The 15255-nt window shown below is 34.5% G+C and overlaps 1 long non-coding RNA gene across 1 annotated transcript; it reads left to right on the top strand.

Moving 5' to 3' along the window:
- The first annotated feature begins 2031 nt into the window (after positions 1 to 2031).
- LOC127106842 (uncharacterized) lies at positions 2032 to 3633 on the top strand. Its single transcript, XR_007795507.1, has 2 exons — positions 2032 to 2299; positions 2724 to 3633. It is a non-coding gene; the product is annotated as an uncharacterized LOC127106842 (long non-coding RNA).
- The last annotated feature ends 11622 nt before the right edge of the window (positions 3634 to 15255 follow it).

Raw genomic sequence — 15255 nt, 5'->3', positions numbered from 1 at the left:
CCATGGCTCTCAAGGAAAAGCTCGAATCGAATAGCCAAGGTTTAACACCTCACAAGGCAAAGAGAAACATATGCCATAGTCCATGACTCTCAAGGAAAAGCTCGAATTGAATAGCCAAGGTTTAACACCTCACAAGGAAAAGAGAAACATATGCTAAAGTCCATGACTCTCAAGGAAAATATCTGAATCAAATAGCCAAGGTTTAACACCTCACAAGGCAAAGAGAAACATATGCCAATGTCCATGACTCTCAAGGCAAAGATGTTAATCGAATAGCCAAGGTTTAACACCTCACAAGACAAAGAGAAACAAATGCCAGAGTCCATTACTCTCAGGGCAAAGGATTGAATAACCAAGGTTTAACACCTCACAAGGCAAAGGATATGCCAAGGTTTAACACCTTACAAGGCAAATGATGGATTAGAAGAGGGTGTATAAACACAAGTTTCTAATAGAAAAAGATGTTCCATCATTGGGGTGTTGAATGATTGATATGCTTGCTTGAAGAAAAAGACTTGTAAATTGCATGATTCAAATTGCACTAAAGTTTATGAACAAGGGCGAGTGCTTTGAATAGCTAGGGCCTACGGCCCATACGCAAAGTCACTCTAGACAAGGATAGGAGAAACTCCATCTCATCATTCCTTATTACTTAAGGCTCATAGCGTGTAACTCTCGTCATGATCGACAAGTGCTGACAAGAGATCCTTTATGTTGATCTTATTGATGTTGTAGAAGGAGACTTGACAATCATGTAATTCAAATTGTGCTAAAATCTATGAATAGAGGTGAATACGACGAGCCACATGCCTAACTTCCCGCACCCAAATATATCCAGAATGAATGTAGGAAAACTCCAATCTCATTCCTTCTCTATTGCTTAAGGCTCGTGCCATACACTTTGAATTATGATTGACAAGTGTTGATAGAGGCTTCTGATTATTGATCTTGATGATGCCATGTTGTTTTTTGTATTGAAAATGCTTGACAATTATTTGATACGAATTGTGCTAAAGTCTATGAATGAGGGCGAATGCTTTGAATAGCTAGGGCCTGCGCCCTGTACACAAAGTCATTCTAGACAAGGATAGGAGAAACTCCGTCTCATCATTCCTTATTTCTTAAGGCTTATAACTTACAATTTGAATCGCACTTGTCAAGTGTTGACACCTTTGTTATGCTTGAGAAGTAGTCCCCTTTTCTAGCTATGCTTGATTGATGTTGACTTTGAAGTCTGGATTTTGCACTTGAACCTTGAGGTCTTGAGCTCCAGAGATTCAACATATCCACAATAGCTTGAGCATGATGAACTTTCCATATCAAGTGATCAAGGGTCTTTTGATCACTTGAAATAGGCTTGGGGCTTACAACACAATTATAAAGGATTTGGTTGACCAAAGTGACCTTTGGTCAACACTAATCAATGGGATTAACATAACAGTTGAATTATATATAATAATATCCTATTGAATTAATCAACTAAGTAAAATCAGACAAATCTGATTAAGGCCCTAAAACTAAGAGAACATGTACAAAAATCAAGATTTTTCTACCTAAGGGTAAAATAGTTATTATGCCAAAAAACGAATTAATTAGAAAAATAGAACCTAAGAAGATCAAAAACTAATAAAAGTTACTTAAACCTAATCTATTTAATATGGCCTTATTAAGATTCAAAATTAATTAAATCCTAAAAAAATAATCAAGACCTATATTTCTATTTATTCTAAGATTAAATTAATTAATAATCTAATTAACCTAATCCTACTTAAAAATCTAATTAATCTAATTAAACTGAATTAGTCCCTAATGTTAAAGTTAATCAAGTAAACTAACCCTAACTAAATCCTAATCTAACTAATTAAATTGAATTAAGTAAAACTTAATGGGGTACAGAACCTGAAATGGTGGTGTGAGCATTGAATCGATTGGGCCCTGTGGTTTGGAGCAACATCGCTTGGGCCTTAGGCCCAACTAAAACTCAAAGCCAAAGAACCAGAAAAGGCGTATGATTGCAATGGGAAAAGAAAATCGCTTTAGTGAAAAAAGCTGAAACTTATCACCGAACTTTGAAACACCTACGTGAAACACAAATCATGATCGCACTCTTCAATTGCATCTCTACCTCAACCTCGCTGCGACTTAACGGCCAATAATCACGGCGGCGTGTTCTATCTTCTCTGTTTCATTGTGAAAGCTCGTGTCTCCTTGATATAGCATCGCATTCCGAGTTTTCGTCAAATTCCACTCAAATTCATATTTCAGTTACAAATTAACAAATTAACAATTCTGTTAGGAGGTTAAGTTGAAATAAAATGATGAAATTCTATTGTTTTGGAAATGCTATGAAATTATGTTGTTACTTAGAATTTTGGGATTAGTTAGTTATGAATGAATTTCTGTTAGCTGAAATTCAAAATGAAATTAACTTGAAAATAATAAATTGGTTCAAGGTTGTTAGGATTGGTTAGAGTTAGTTAGCAAATAACTTAATCAACTGGTAGGGTTAGGAAGTTAGTTGGAACAAGCTTAGTTAGATATGTTCAAATTGTTTGATTGGTTATGGATTTGTTTATAACATATGCGTGAAATTTGATTTGAATACCACTGTTAAATGCGAATCCTGTTAGCTTCTACAAACAGGAAAAGAGGAAGCTAAATACTCCACTATTTCCATATTACTCTGTTATGCTGATTTTCTGTTATAAAATTGATCATTGCAGGTTGAAACTTGAGTAACAGAACCGGAGTAAATGGAAGCTCGAATGATAAAATCAAAGATATAATTATGATGAACTTCCCAACCTCAGCAGAGCCACCAATGACTGCAATAATCAACCTGGAACTATGGCTCAACAACGGGTTAACTCATTCCGGATCCATAGTGTCAATTGCAGATCCAGAAGTCTTTGCATGACATACCGCCCTGCGCAAGTTTCTGTTATCGCAGAACTTCAGAACTTCAGCCTGGAGCAAGCGAAGCAACTCCTGACAGCTTTGAAATCCACTTCCTCATTCAACTTTGAAGAATTGCAAACTGCATCATTTACAGAAATGTATAATCTGCAAGATCTTGAACTGGCCGAGGTATTTTCCTAGAAAGCACCAATACCGAGTGTAGGAAGAGATTGTGGCAGGTGATTGAATGGTTGTCTACTTCAGTTTTGCAAAAAATTGGCATTGAGTTATGTTGTAGCTTCGTGCAGCTTGGCCTTTTATGGTTGTTTTGATGGTGCAACTTGGCATATTGTGCAGCATAGTCCTGCTGGTATAATGTTGTGTATTTGCTGCTACAACAACTTGGTCAGGCTGGTATTGCAGGTTCTTACTGCAGGTGTACGATGTGGTTTATTGCACTGCACTGGTTCCATGTTGTGCATTGTTTTGGATGGGTCCTTGTACTGCTTCATGTAGTTCTGCAGGTGTGGTTTATGGTCTTGTTGGATTGGCTTTGCAGCATGTGTGGGCATCGTGTATTATCATGACTTGTTCATGGTGTTGTAATTTAACTGAACGTTATGACTTGGTGTATGGTTATGTATAAAGTGGAATTGGTTATTAAACGGATATGTAATGGGTTTGAAATTGTAATGTGGATTTGATACTTAAATGAATATTGGATATTAGAATGGATATGGTTATTTACATGGATAATGGATATCTAAAATAATTTCTAAAACTAATCTAAAAATTGAAATAATCAATTTAAAAATCAAAATCCAATCACAATAAAAATCAATTTAAATTTTTAATCATTTAAAATTAAAATCAAATTAATTTAAAGTTATAATCAATTAAATCACTTTGAAAAATATGAAGTTCATTTGAAATCAAAAATCAATTAATTTAAAATTAGAATCAATTTGATATTAAAATCAATTTAAAGAATTTAAAATTCATTTGAAATTAAAATCAATTAATTTAAAATTTGAATCATTTTGAAATTAAAATCAATTTTAAAAAATCAATTAAAAATTTAATTGAAATTCCACTACTAATTTGATATTAGACTTAATTTGAAACTAATCAATTTGAAATTAAAAGTCAATTAAAATCAAATTGAAAATAACAAATTAAATTAAAATTAAATTGAAAATCTAAAATCAATTAAAATTTATTTAAAGTTAGAATCAATTTTGAAATTAAAATCATTGTAGAATTAACATAACACCATGATGGATATAACAATGATGAGTCGAACGTTCATAGATAATGATCGATGTTACTAAAGTCGAGACAATATGGACTTAGGAATGAAAGGTTGACTTTGGTAAACTGGCGGACCAAAACGTCACAAGTTGACCAAAATCAATTGTAAGCTTGAAACTAGTGATTTCTTGTCTAAAAAATGGGCTAGTAATAATGCATTAAAGACCCGCATCAAAGATTAATGACTAACGATGACATCCCAAGCAAGAAGACATGTAAGCCAAGAGCCTCTTCCCCAATGAAATAGGATTTCATACATACTCAAGGCGGAATGAACATCCAAAGTCAAGAACTAGGGTTTTGAATCCATAAATTAAAGTCATGACATAAACTCCAAAAATCGAGATCCAAGAGAGCATGAAATTAGGGATTGAATTCCGTAAATGAACAATCCTCCAATACTTAAACAAAACCCTAGTTTGAATCAATCACCAACTTTGAATCTATAGATTAATCAATGTCAGCATGAATGCATATGAATGAAGCATAAATATGTGCAGATGAATCTCAAGTTAAAGATTGGGTAAAAAGATGAAAAGGGGAGGGAAAATTTTGTGGTACGACAATTGCCCATATTTAATCAACTTAAACCTGAATAGTCAAATTGCGAGAGCTTTTCGGATGTTCAAGGTATCAGTGGATTAAATATCGAAGTATCCGAAAATTTTCCCGTTGAGGACGGTCATATGGGATATAGGGATGACAACTTGACTTTTACAGGTTCATCTGCTGGAATTAATGATGTACTATGGGGATATTAATGGCAAATGCAGTATCATGATATGCATGTTTTATTATATCTTTTACCATTTTATGAAACATGAGGCCATGTATGCCAATCAGAGAGCTCATGAAAGTTCCAAAACATTCTTACAAATAAGGGGTTTCACAAATGAATCATCAGTTCAAAAACTGGAAACAAAGTCAACCGCAGAGGTTTTGAGAAAGAAGAAATATCATCAACCTTGAAGGTTGGAAAAAGATTCAATAATCCTGAAGATTGGAAACAAAGATCATCAACCATAAAGGTCGGAAAAAAAAGGTTATCAGCCGTGAAGGTTGGAAAAAGGTCATCAACCATGAAGGTTGAAAACAAAGATTATCAACCCGAAAAGTCGGAAAAAGGTTATCAATCCTGAAGATTGAAAAAGGTTCACCAACCACGAAGGTCGGAAAAAGTTTCAACAACCACGAAAGTGGGAAATAAAGGATCATCAATCCTAGAGGTTGGAAAAAGATTCAATAACCATGAAGGTTGGAAACAAAGATCATCAACCCTAAAAGGTTGAAAAAAAAATTCACCAACCACGAACGTTGGAAACAAATATCATCAACTCTAAAGGTTGGAAAAAGATTAAACAACCACGAAGATTGGAAGAAAGGCACCAGTCAAACTGGGCTTTAAAAGATGCCAAGCAAGTTGGGTTTTGGAAGAAGCGTCAAACCAGCTGGTTTTAAAAGGTACCATACAAGTTTGGGATTTTAGAGGATGCCAATAATATATTGGGCTTAGATTCTCTAGATTTGCACGCACGACTTCATGCTATGTTAGATGAGTGATATGCATGAGTGAAGCGACGTGATTCATACATGATGATGAATTATGCAATGGTTAAGCCAAATTCTCATATAGAGGGAGGTGGTAATTTTGGGCTAGGATATGGGATCATCCAGACGTGATTCTTTGACACATAATTCAAGTCGAACAGTTGTTGTCATGTATCTGGATTATGTCTGAAACATGGAGGGAGCTTGTACCTATGTAACCTGCCTCTGCCCCAATGTACTAGATATTTGAACCAACTGCCCCAATTACAAATTATGGAGTTGTCTCAACATCTGAGTATCTCAAACTGGCTTGCCCCAGCGTCTTGAAACTGTATTCCCTCGATTAATCATCTTGGGAGTGATTAACTTCTCATCCTCTTGAGGTTGCCTGCCCCAATATGAGCTTTGAAGTAATTTTTGCCCCTATTCGACTAATTCTGAGAGATTTGTCGAATCTCGACGTGGTTTCCCCATATTGAATGACTCTTGAAGAGGTCTTGACTGTGGAATATCATAAATTTGACCAACTTCCCCATTGTAAGCTTCCTTGATGTCAAATGACTGTTCGGATGTAAAATGATCATTTTGAAAATGATAATCATATTTTCATGCTCATGCAAGTTTTAAAACTCAAGTATGTTCACTAAGATTATGGCATCTAGTGAACGAATCACTGTTCATAAAGCCATATAAGTATCAATACAAATGACAAGCAAATCTTTAGGAGTCAGCTTAACGTGATCTTACCATAGTATGCTTTCGAGATGACCCTATTTCAGTTAGGTATTTTAAGGATTGTAACATGGCCTGGTATATAAGGCTTAAAACCTATTCTAGCCCACCCATTCTACGTGATATTCTCCAGTCCAACGTTCATTTAGCTTAAAACAAGTATTCATTTTTTAGAAAAGATTTTGAATATCAACAATGATGGTTAAGGAACCCAATGAGAGTTTAGAGCGGTAGTCACTCATCTTTTGCTTTTGTTTGCAGTCACAGATTTGCTCTTGTTGAGGAATTTGATACCAATCCTCTGATTCTTTTGTTTTGTTTACCCTTATTTCTGCCTGGACTGATCCTTTGGGTCTACAGCCCACCGGGATAACCTAACTTTTGCCTAAGTCTATCTTATTTTCAAGCTTTTGACTTAGCGGGCTTTTCATTTGCTTTGGATTATTTTCATTTTATTTCATCTTTTCTTTTTGGAGCAAATCCCGTGATACTAGCCTTTTGATTTGTTGCAAGGTTCGTGACTATCTCACTCCTTTTGTGGATAAGGGATAACCATTCTGACTTTGTGATTACATCCTCTTGAGATGGATATTGTATGATTGATCACTTGATGAGATATCCTCTTTATGAAATTTCTGAACGCAAGTTCAAACTAACAGAAGACTACCCTTCCCCTGGTTACACATGAGGGTTATATGTGTATAAAGAAAAGAACTCCTACTTCAAGGCCCAAAGAGGTTGACTAGGGATTACCTTCCTTATATCTCCGGTGTGTAGGGATTGAAGAATGCCTTACATCATCAGCACAATCTTATTCAAAAGCACACAGACAACGACCTTGCATATTTAATTGCATCATTCTCTTTTGATTTTATTTGACAAACAGTTTGATACTGATAAAATAAAATATGAGTGAACATGAATGGATTTAAGCAAAACATGCACGTTTAATTCATTATTATTATCATATGAAAACCATTCAAGTTTTACAAATGAACTACATATGACTAACAAGAAAGGATTACAAATGAGACATGATTGAGTCAATATGACATTCCTAGCCTTGATACCCCTTTGAAGAAGCAACTGAATATGAGTAATCTTCACCACTAACTGCGTTCACAATCTGTCCACAGTGGTCTGGCAACGAGTTGGTTATGACATTAGGTCCTACCTCAGTGAATGACAAAACCTTATGATCAATAAGATCTTGTAATCTTTATTGGAGAGATTGGTTGGCTTACCATAAGTTGAATCACAGTGTCCATAACAGCATCAATAGAAGTGGTGACAACAATGACATCAGTAACTACAATAGTAATAAGATTGGCAGCAGAAGTAGAGGTAGTAGTCTTATGAGCTTGAAGGTACTCCATATGGTGTTCATGTTACCTTGGAAAGAGTTCAACTCTCCTTGGAACTAAGCCAGGGTTTCCTTGTACATAGCATTTTCTTGTTCCAGATTTTCCATGATTCTCGACTTGTTAGCTCTTGTGAAGTACTGATGTCGAAGAGTCGTCGTCTTTCTGGCTGAGGAAAGGACAAGGTGAGTTTTTTTTGGTTGATGGGCATGAGATGCAAATGCATGAATGCACATGTTGGGAATGGAATGCAAATAATTATGCAACACCCATAGATTCTAAGCATCGATGATGTAATAATTCAGGGTCAAAACTCCGGTATATAATGATGCTCTCAAAAGGATCTACTCTAGGTGTGACGTCTCGTGTCAACCATGATCACAGAATAACTCCATGGAGGTCAAACACGACTCTAGTCACATTTATATCATGTGTATGTAATCAAGCTCGGGTATAGAGCTTTTCTCTTAAGTAACATATCCTTACCCAACAGGGAGTATAACAAATAATATCCAGTATAAAAAATATTTAAAGCGACAAAGAATGCGATAAATAAAGAGAGTAGAACATGAAGGTAAACACCCAAGAAAACAGAGAAGCAATCAAAACTAGGCTCGACTCCTTTTAAAGACTAGGGAGTATCCTAAGTAGCAGGAAATCCCCAGCATAGACGCCAGCTGAAGCTCGCATAATATACCCGAACGTATCGCACGCTCGAACATACAACAGATTCGCCATCAAACTTTATTTATTCTTGAAGGAAAAGGAAAACATCAATAAAACCCAGGGGAAAGAGATATGTTGGGTAAGGAAGTCTGTTATGCAAGGGAAATGTATTAGCACCCCTAACATCCATGGTACTCCATGGAAACCGTTTTGATTGTTCTCGCTTGAATAGGTGTTATATCTATAGATTAATCACAAAAGAATAAGGGAAAAAGGAAAATAAATAGATAAAGTGCTTGGTGAGGATTGGGAACCTTATCCCTACGTATCCTCATAGTACAATGAGGAATTCATAGCTCCGTAGTTTAAAGAACTAGTGGTGGGAGATGAAAAAATTGTGATCAAAGTATAGTCTGGACCAAAGGATAATATTATTTGAACTCCAAAAAGGGGTGAAATATGAACCCAAGAGTAAACTGGTGTGAACCAACAAGTGAGGAGGTAGTTTCTCTAAGAAGTATGGAGGTCTCATGTGAAGAAAAATTCCAGATCCCAACAACATCATCATCAAGTATCCTCAGTTATTCCAGTGTTTACCTACAATTCTGCAATTCAGTCAGCACCAGTTCAACAACAACAACAACAACATCGTACTCACAACAATCACAATTACAACAACAATCAGCATAATAATTTTGAAAGGAAGAAGGTCACTTTTGATCCTATTCTGATGACGTATGCATAATTGTATCCTTCTCTTGTTATCAAGAATTTGATTCAGCCGAGGAATCCTCCATATAACTTGAGCCTCTACCATGGTGGTACAAGCCTGATATGCATTGTTCTTTTCATCAAGGGGCACCCGGGCATGACATCGAGAATTATTATCCTTTGAAGTATAAAGTTCAGAAATTGGTCAAAAGTGGAATGGTGTCCTTTGAGGACCGCGCACCAAATGTCAAAGCTAATCCTTTGCCCGCTCATGGTAATTCTTCTGTGAATATGGTAGATGGTTGTCCTACTAATTTCAAAGTTCTTGATGTTCGTCGTATCCAAAGGTCTTTGGTGGAGATACATAGAACTTTGTGCTTGATCAGTGATTGTGAACATGACCATGATGGTTGGGTTATTTGCAGTGTTAATTCCCAAGGATGTGTGATTGTCAAGAGGGGCATTCAGAAGTTGATGGATGAAGGTGTGATTCAGGTCAACCAATCCAGAGATATGGGTAATGATGTGAATGTAATTGTGCCAGTATTCAAGACTCTTGAGCGAGTGGTAATCCAATTTGACAGCAGCAAAAGAGATAATAGATCGGTATCGCCGTTAGTAATACTGTTAGCTGGCCCAGTCCCTTATGCATCCGACAAAGTTGTACCTTACAAATATAATGCTACTATGATTGAAAATGGGCAAGAGGTTCCTCTTCCCGCAACCAATTCAGTAGTGAATATTGCTGATATTGTTAAAGTGACCCGAAGCGGTCGTGTATTTGGTCTGGTATCCACGAAGGTTGTGGAGGATGTTGTGATTAGTAAGAAGGCGGATGTTCCTTTGGTTAATCCTATTAACTCTCCAATTTGTTAGTTTGGTGAATCCAACGGGTTAAAGGTTAAGGATGATGATGATGAGGTTCTCCCATTGATTAAGAAGAGTGAGTTCAATGTTATGGAGCAGTTTCTCCAAACACCTTCCAAGATCTCTGTCTTATCTTTATTGATGAATTCCGAGGCACACCGAGAGGCGTTGCAGAAAGTGCTTGAGAAAGCATATGTGGAACAAGATGTCACGGTTGATCAGTTTGATCATATCATTGCCAATATCACTTCATGCAATAATTTGAGCTTTTGTGATGAAGAGCTTCTCGAGGAAGGCATAAATCATAACTTGGCCCTCCATATATCCATGAATTATAAAGAAGATACTTTGTCCAATGTTTTGGTGGACACAGGCTCTTCGTTGAATGTTTTACATAAATTTACTTTAGCAAGGTTAAATTTTCAGTTTTTTTTCTTTTTGACTTAACATGCCTTTTTTTAAACAACTCTTATGATTTTGCTTTTGATTTCGAAAGTTGTGACTGCCATGTTAACTATTGTGAGCTTTTGTATTTTCACTGCTTCCTCGATGTTGGATGATGTATGTGAGAAAGAGGATGTGCTTGATTCTCTTATTCATATGATTAGATGGAATAATTCCCTTGAGATCAGAATGCATCATTGACTTCATTGAACAACTACCCTACCCCTGGTTAAGATTAAGGTTTTTTTTTAATAAAAAAAACACTGACTTCAGGCTCGAAGGGGTTGACTATGGAATATATCCTTATTTCTCGAGTGTTTAGGAAGTGAAACAATGCCTTACATCGTCAACCAGGTCTTACTATTAAAACCATAATCAGCAAATTCAGTTATTTATTACGTCATTCTCCTCTTAAGTTTGTTAATGGTGAAGAGATGGAAAAGCTTTAATTTTTTCTTATGATGGCATAAGAAAGAGTGAAAACGAATGGATTGATTCAAAAAAACATGCATGCTCATTTTAATAAAATTACTTTTCAAAGAGTACAAATTTTAAATACAAACAACGCTTAGCAAAAAAGAAATTACAATTGGAAATGATAAAGTCTATTGATCCCAGGGACGAGCTTCATTGTTGATCCACTGTGTTTAGGGGATACTTTTTAATGTTCTTCCACTTATAAAGATAAGGGGTGACTGTTCCCCAATAGGACTCCTTTTTCAAGAGTCAACGACTTGTCGTCGATCAGGTCTTGGACTTTGTATTCACACCGGGCATTCTCTTCATAATTGAGAGGATATGGACGAGGAGAAAGACTAAATGATTGTAGCTTTACTATAACACTTCTGAGTAAGTCATGAGACATTGGTGTAGGCTTGAAGTTCTTTCCAAGCTTCATTTGTTGATTGATGAGGCGCATGAGGCTGCTGCTTAAGAAGATATTGTTGCAGACCTTGTTGCGGCGACATCATCCAGGGTCGTTGTACTTAAAACAATGGGTAGACCGGTGGCTTGCATGGCAAAGGGTTACCTTCTCTCTTAAATGGTGCTTACTCCACTTGAGTTCCTCTATAGTTTCTTGATACTTTCTTTGAGTTTGTTTGTGAGTATCATGAAGTCTGCTCGCTAGATAGCTGAAGGAAGATCAAAAGCGGAAAGGGTATGCAAATGTATGTATATCTATGCAAATGCATGGGTATGCACAAATATTTTTTTCTTCGTCTTTTAGGTATGGTAAAAGTTTTTTTCATGGAAATGCAATATGGGGTTAGGATAAAGACAGACATATGGAAACCCCTAGGAGTTTAGGGATTGTGGCAGACAAAAGGAAACCCTTATGGGTTCAGGGATAATGATGGATATACCCACATATGGGTTTAAGGATAATGTCGAATATAAGAACACCTTGTATAAGAAGGATCCCTATATATAGGGATAATGATTGGCATGAGAAACCCAAATGGGTTCGGGTAAGGTAATATGCAAGCATGACCTAGTTAAGTGTAAATTCCTAATGATAGGTCAAATCTAGGTTTAGACTACCCAACCCCCTCACTTGTAAGATAAAGAGTTTTCTGGTAAGATGATAACCCTAGAGTCATGGAATATACCCTTGTTTTACCATGAGAAGAAGCAAGCTTTCATATGGTAATCCTTCGAGATAAGTATCATCTAGGAGATACCTTAGTAACAACCTTTGCATGTTGGTAACATAAGGTCACCCTAAGTTAAGAGGGTTCTAGAAGAGGAGGTCCCCAGAGTCATAGACCGAACTCAAAATTCTATCATGAAGGAGTGTTGGCCTTGTCATGATAAGCCTTTTGAATTGATATATTCTGGGTGGAATCGTCATCAAAGATCCTACGGGATGAGAACCCCGGTGGCCGAGACAGGACGACCCCTTACTTAAGCTTATATTTTTTCTCGAGCTTAGCTTTTAGCTTCTCACATAGTATCAATCCCGACCGATGATATGACAATTTAATAAGACAAGAGAATAATAAGGAGTATAAAATGTAATTTTTTTTTTAGAAATAGTAAACAAATAAATAAATACAACCAAGCAAACCAACAGAACACACAAACCAGAGTCACCAACTGTCGCGGCTGGAAAAATTCCAAGTCGCTATCATCCTTTATTTGTTCCTAAGAAACGGGGAAATAATGATAAAACCTAATAGTTAAAGGTGATAGACTAGGTTCGGGAGTCGGTTAAGTAAGGGGAAGGTGTTAGACACCCCCTACCTCCATTATATTCAATGGGATCCTCCTTTAAGTCTAGGGTTAGTGTGTATTCCTAAGTTATTTTCTCGGTTACTGGTTGATTATTTAATTATTTACTATGTTAACCAAAAATATTTGATTTGAATTAATGGGAGACCCAAAAAAAGATTTTTTATAACCGGACTTGGTAGAGTTTACAACTCTATGCCTACGTACCTTCACATTAGGCGAGGGATCTAAGTACCGTAGTTCTTCATAAAAAGTATTTGTTTTTTTATTCCTTAAAAATTCTCACACATCGTGGACGGAGAAGTAATTTATTTTGAAAAATGCCTCAATGCACCAGGGCGGAGGACTTACAGTTTGAGGTGAGTTTAGATCAATTTTATCCCAATTATTTGATTCAAAAATATAACATTTAGTTTGTTTAAGAAAATAAATAATAATGTATCCCTTAGATAATATACTCCACACCCCGATTTTTATCCCTTGAAAATCCTTAGAATTGTATCTCATGTTTATCTCATATTTGTATCCCTTGTTTTTATCCCTTATTCAATTGTAAAAATTTAATTTGATTAATAAAATAAATTAAATAAGATGCAATATAATATATCCCTTATCCTGATTTTATCCCTGACTTTATGAAATTTTTTCTATAATTTTATCCCATAATTATCCCTAAATTGTCCCATAATTGTCCATGAAAATCATCCCAAAATCCCTAATTGATATTCCCTAATTAATTAGATTTTTTTGTTTCTTTTCTTTTAATATTATTTTTTATGGATTATAAATAGATAACTAATTACTAAATAATTATTGTAAATAAAATTATGCTAATCGAGCAAATGTAATTATCCTAATTATATTAATTAAATTACTAATCCCTAATTAAATAATTAATCTCCTCAAAGTATCCTAACATTATCCTAATTACTAATACAAGATAATATTTTTAGCATTTTAAATATATTAATTAAACAACCTAAGAAGAAACAAATTTTTTATTTTTTATTTTATGTCAATAATTAAAAAACTAATCTAAAATTAATTAGTGGAAAGGATATTAATAATTAAAAACCAACAAATTATAAAATTATAGTTTTGTGTAACCATAATTTTTTTATAAATATCCTAAATAAAAAAAATGAGAAATTAAACTAGATAAATAATGGAAAATTAACTAGATAAATAAATTAAATTTATTAAATAAGATAACCTAATAGAGTTTAGGACTAAAATAGGGGAGTCATAATTAAATATAATTTAATGGGATTTAGGCCCTTGAATAACTCTAACCATAATTAAATAAAAGATGAGACAAATAATATAAAAAAAAAAAACTACAGTGACTAAAATAGGGGAATCGTTCTCCCTCATTTCTCTCAGACTCTTTGACTTTTCAAACACACCTATTCTAACTAATGAGAGGGAGACACTTATCAAATTGTATTTGAAAATAATAAAAAGGAAATGAATAATAGCTATGTCTTGAAAGGATGAAAGCATATTGAAAATAAAATCTACTTTCTTCCCCTTTATTCTATTTCTCCATTTTTTCCTCTATAACATACGTTTTTTCACTCCTTCTCAAAACAAAAACAAGTAACCCGAGTTCTTCCCAAAATCAGACAACAAAGTAATCCATCAAAATATCATAAAGATGAAAGTAGATTTACCGGTACAACGGAATGGAGGACAACGGATGTGCGGACCTATCAGAGGGACGTTTGGAGGTGACGATTATAAAGACATTGGTTATCTTATTGTTATGAGTAACAAAGTGATGATGAATTGAGGAATATTACACGTGAGAGATGGAGAGTATTTGGACTTTCTGAATTGCCTTTTTTTTCTGACCCTACCTCCTAGTGTGTAAAAGTTCTCAATTTATACTGGTGATGTCATTAAACTGACTTATTTACTTTGATCTTTTTTTTTAATTGGTTTTAAAAAAACCATCGAATGAGATTGAATTTGGTGTTAAGTGGAACTTGAATGAGATGATTTAAGTGTGTATTGAGATATTGGTTATGAACGGTGACTTGATTTTGATTTTATGAAATCTGTAATGAATTTTGATTTTTGGAATATTTTAGAATCTCGTAATTTCCAATAATAACAAATAATAAATATAAATAGCTCATAATAATACTTTATGGCTTTTTTTTTCCTAATAACCATAGTAATAAAAACAAAAGATTTTTCTAATAAAAACAATAATTTAAAAATTCTCTCTTTTTTGTTTTTGATGCAATAATCAATACTAATGATAAAACCAATTAATTAACTATTATATTAATAATAATAATAATAGAATACTTATAATAAAGATATCAAAAATAAAAAAGAACTATAATAATAATAATAATAATAATAACATAATGATAATTTTTTGTTATTTTTTCTACCATAAATAAAAATATTTTTTGATTTTGTGTAAAAGAATAGCATATATTTTCTTTTTATGATATTTTAATGAGATTAATTG

This window comes from Lathyrus oleraceus, chromosome 7 (genome assembly GCF_024323335.1).
Source record: "Lathyrus oleraceus cultivar Zhongwan6 chromosome 7, CAAS_Psat_ZW6_1.0, whole genome shotgun sequence".
NCBI classification, from domain to species: Eukaryota; Viridiplantae; Streptophyta; class Magnoliopsida; order Fabales; family Fabaceae; genus Lathyrus; species Lathyrus oleraceus.
The sequence above is the reverse complement of the archived record's forward strand: the minus strand, read 5'-3'. Positions and strand labels throughout refer to the sequence as shown.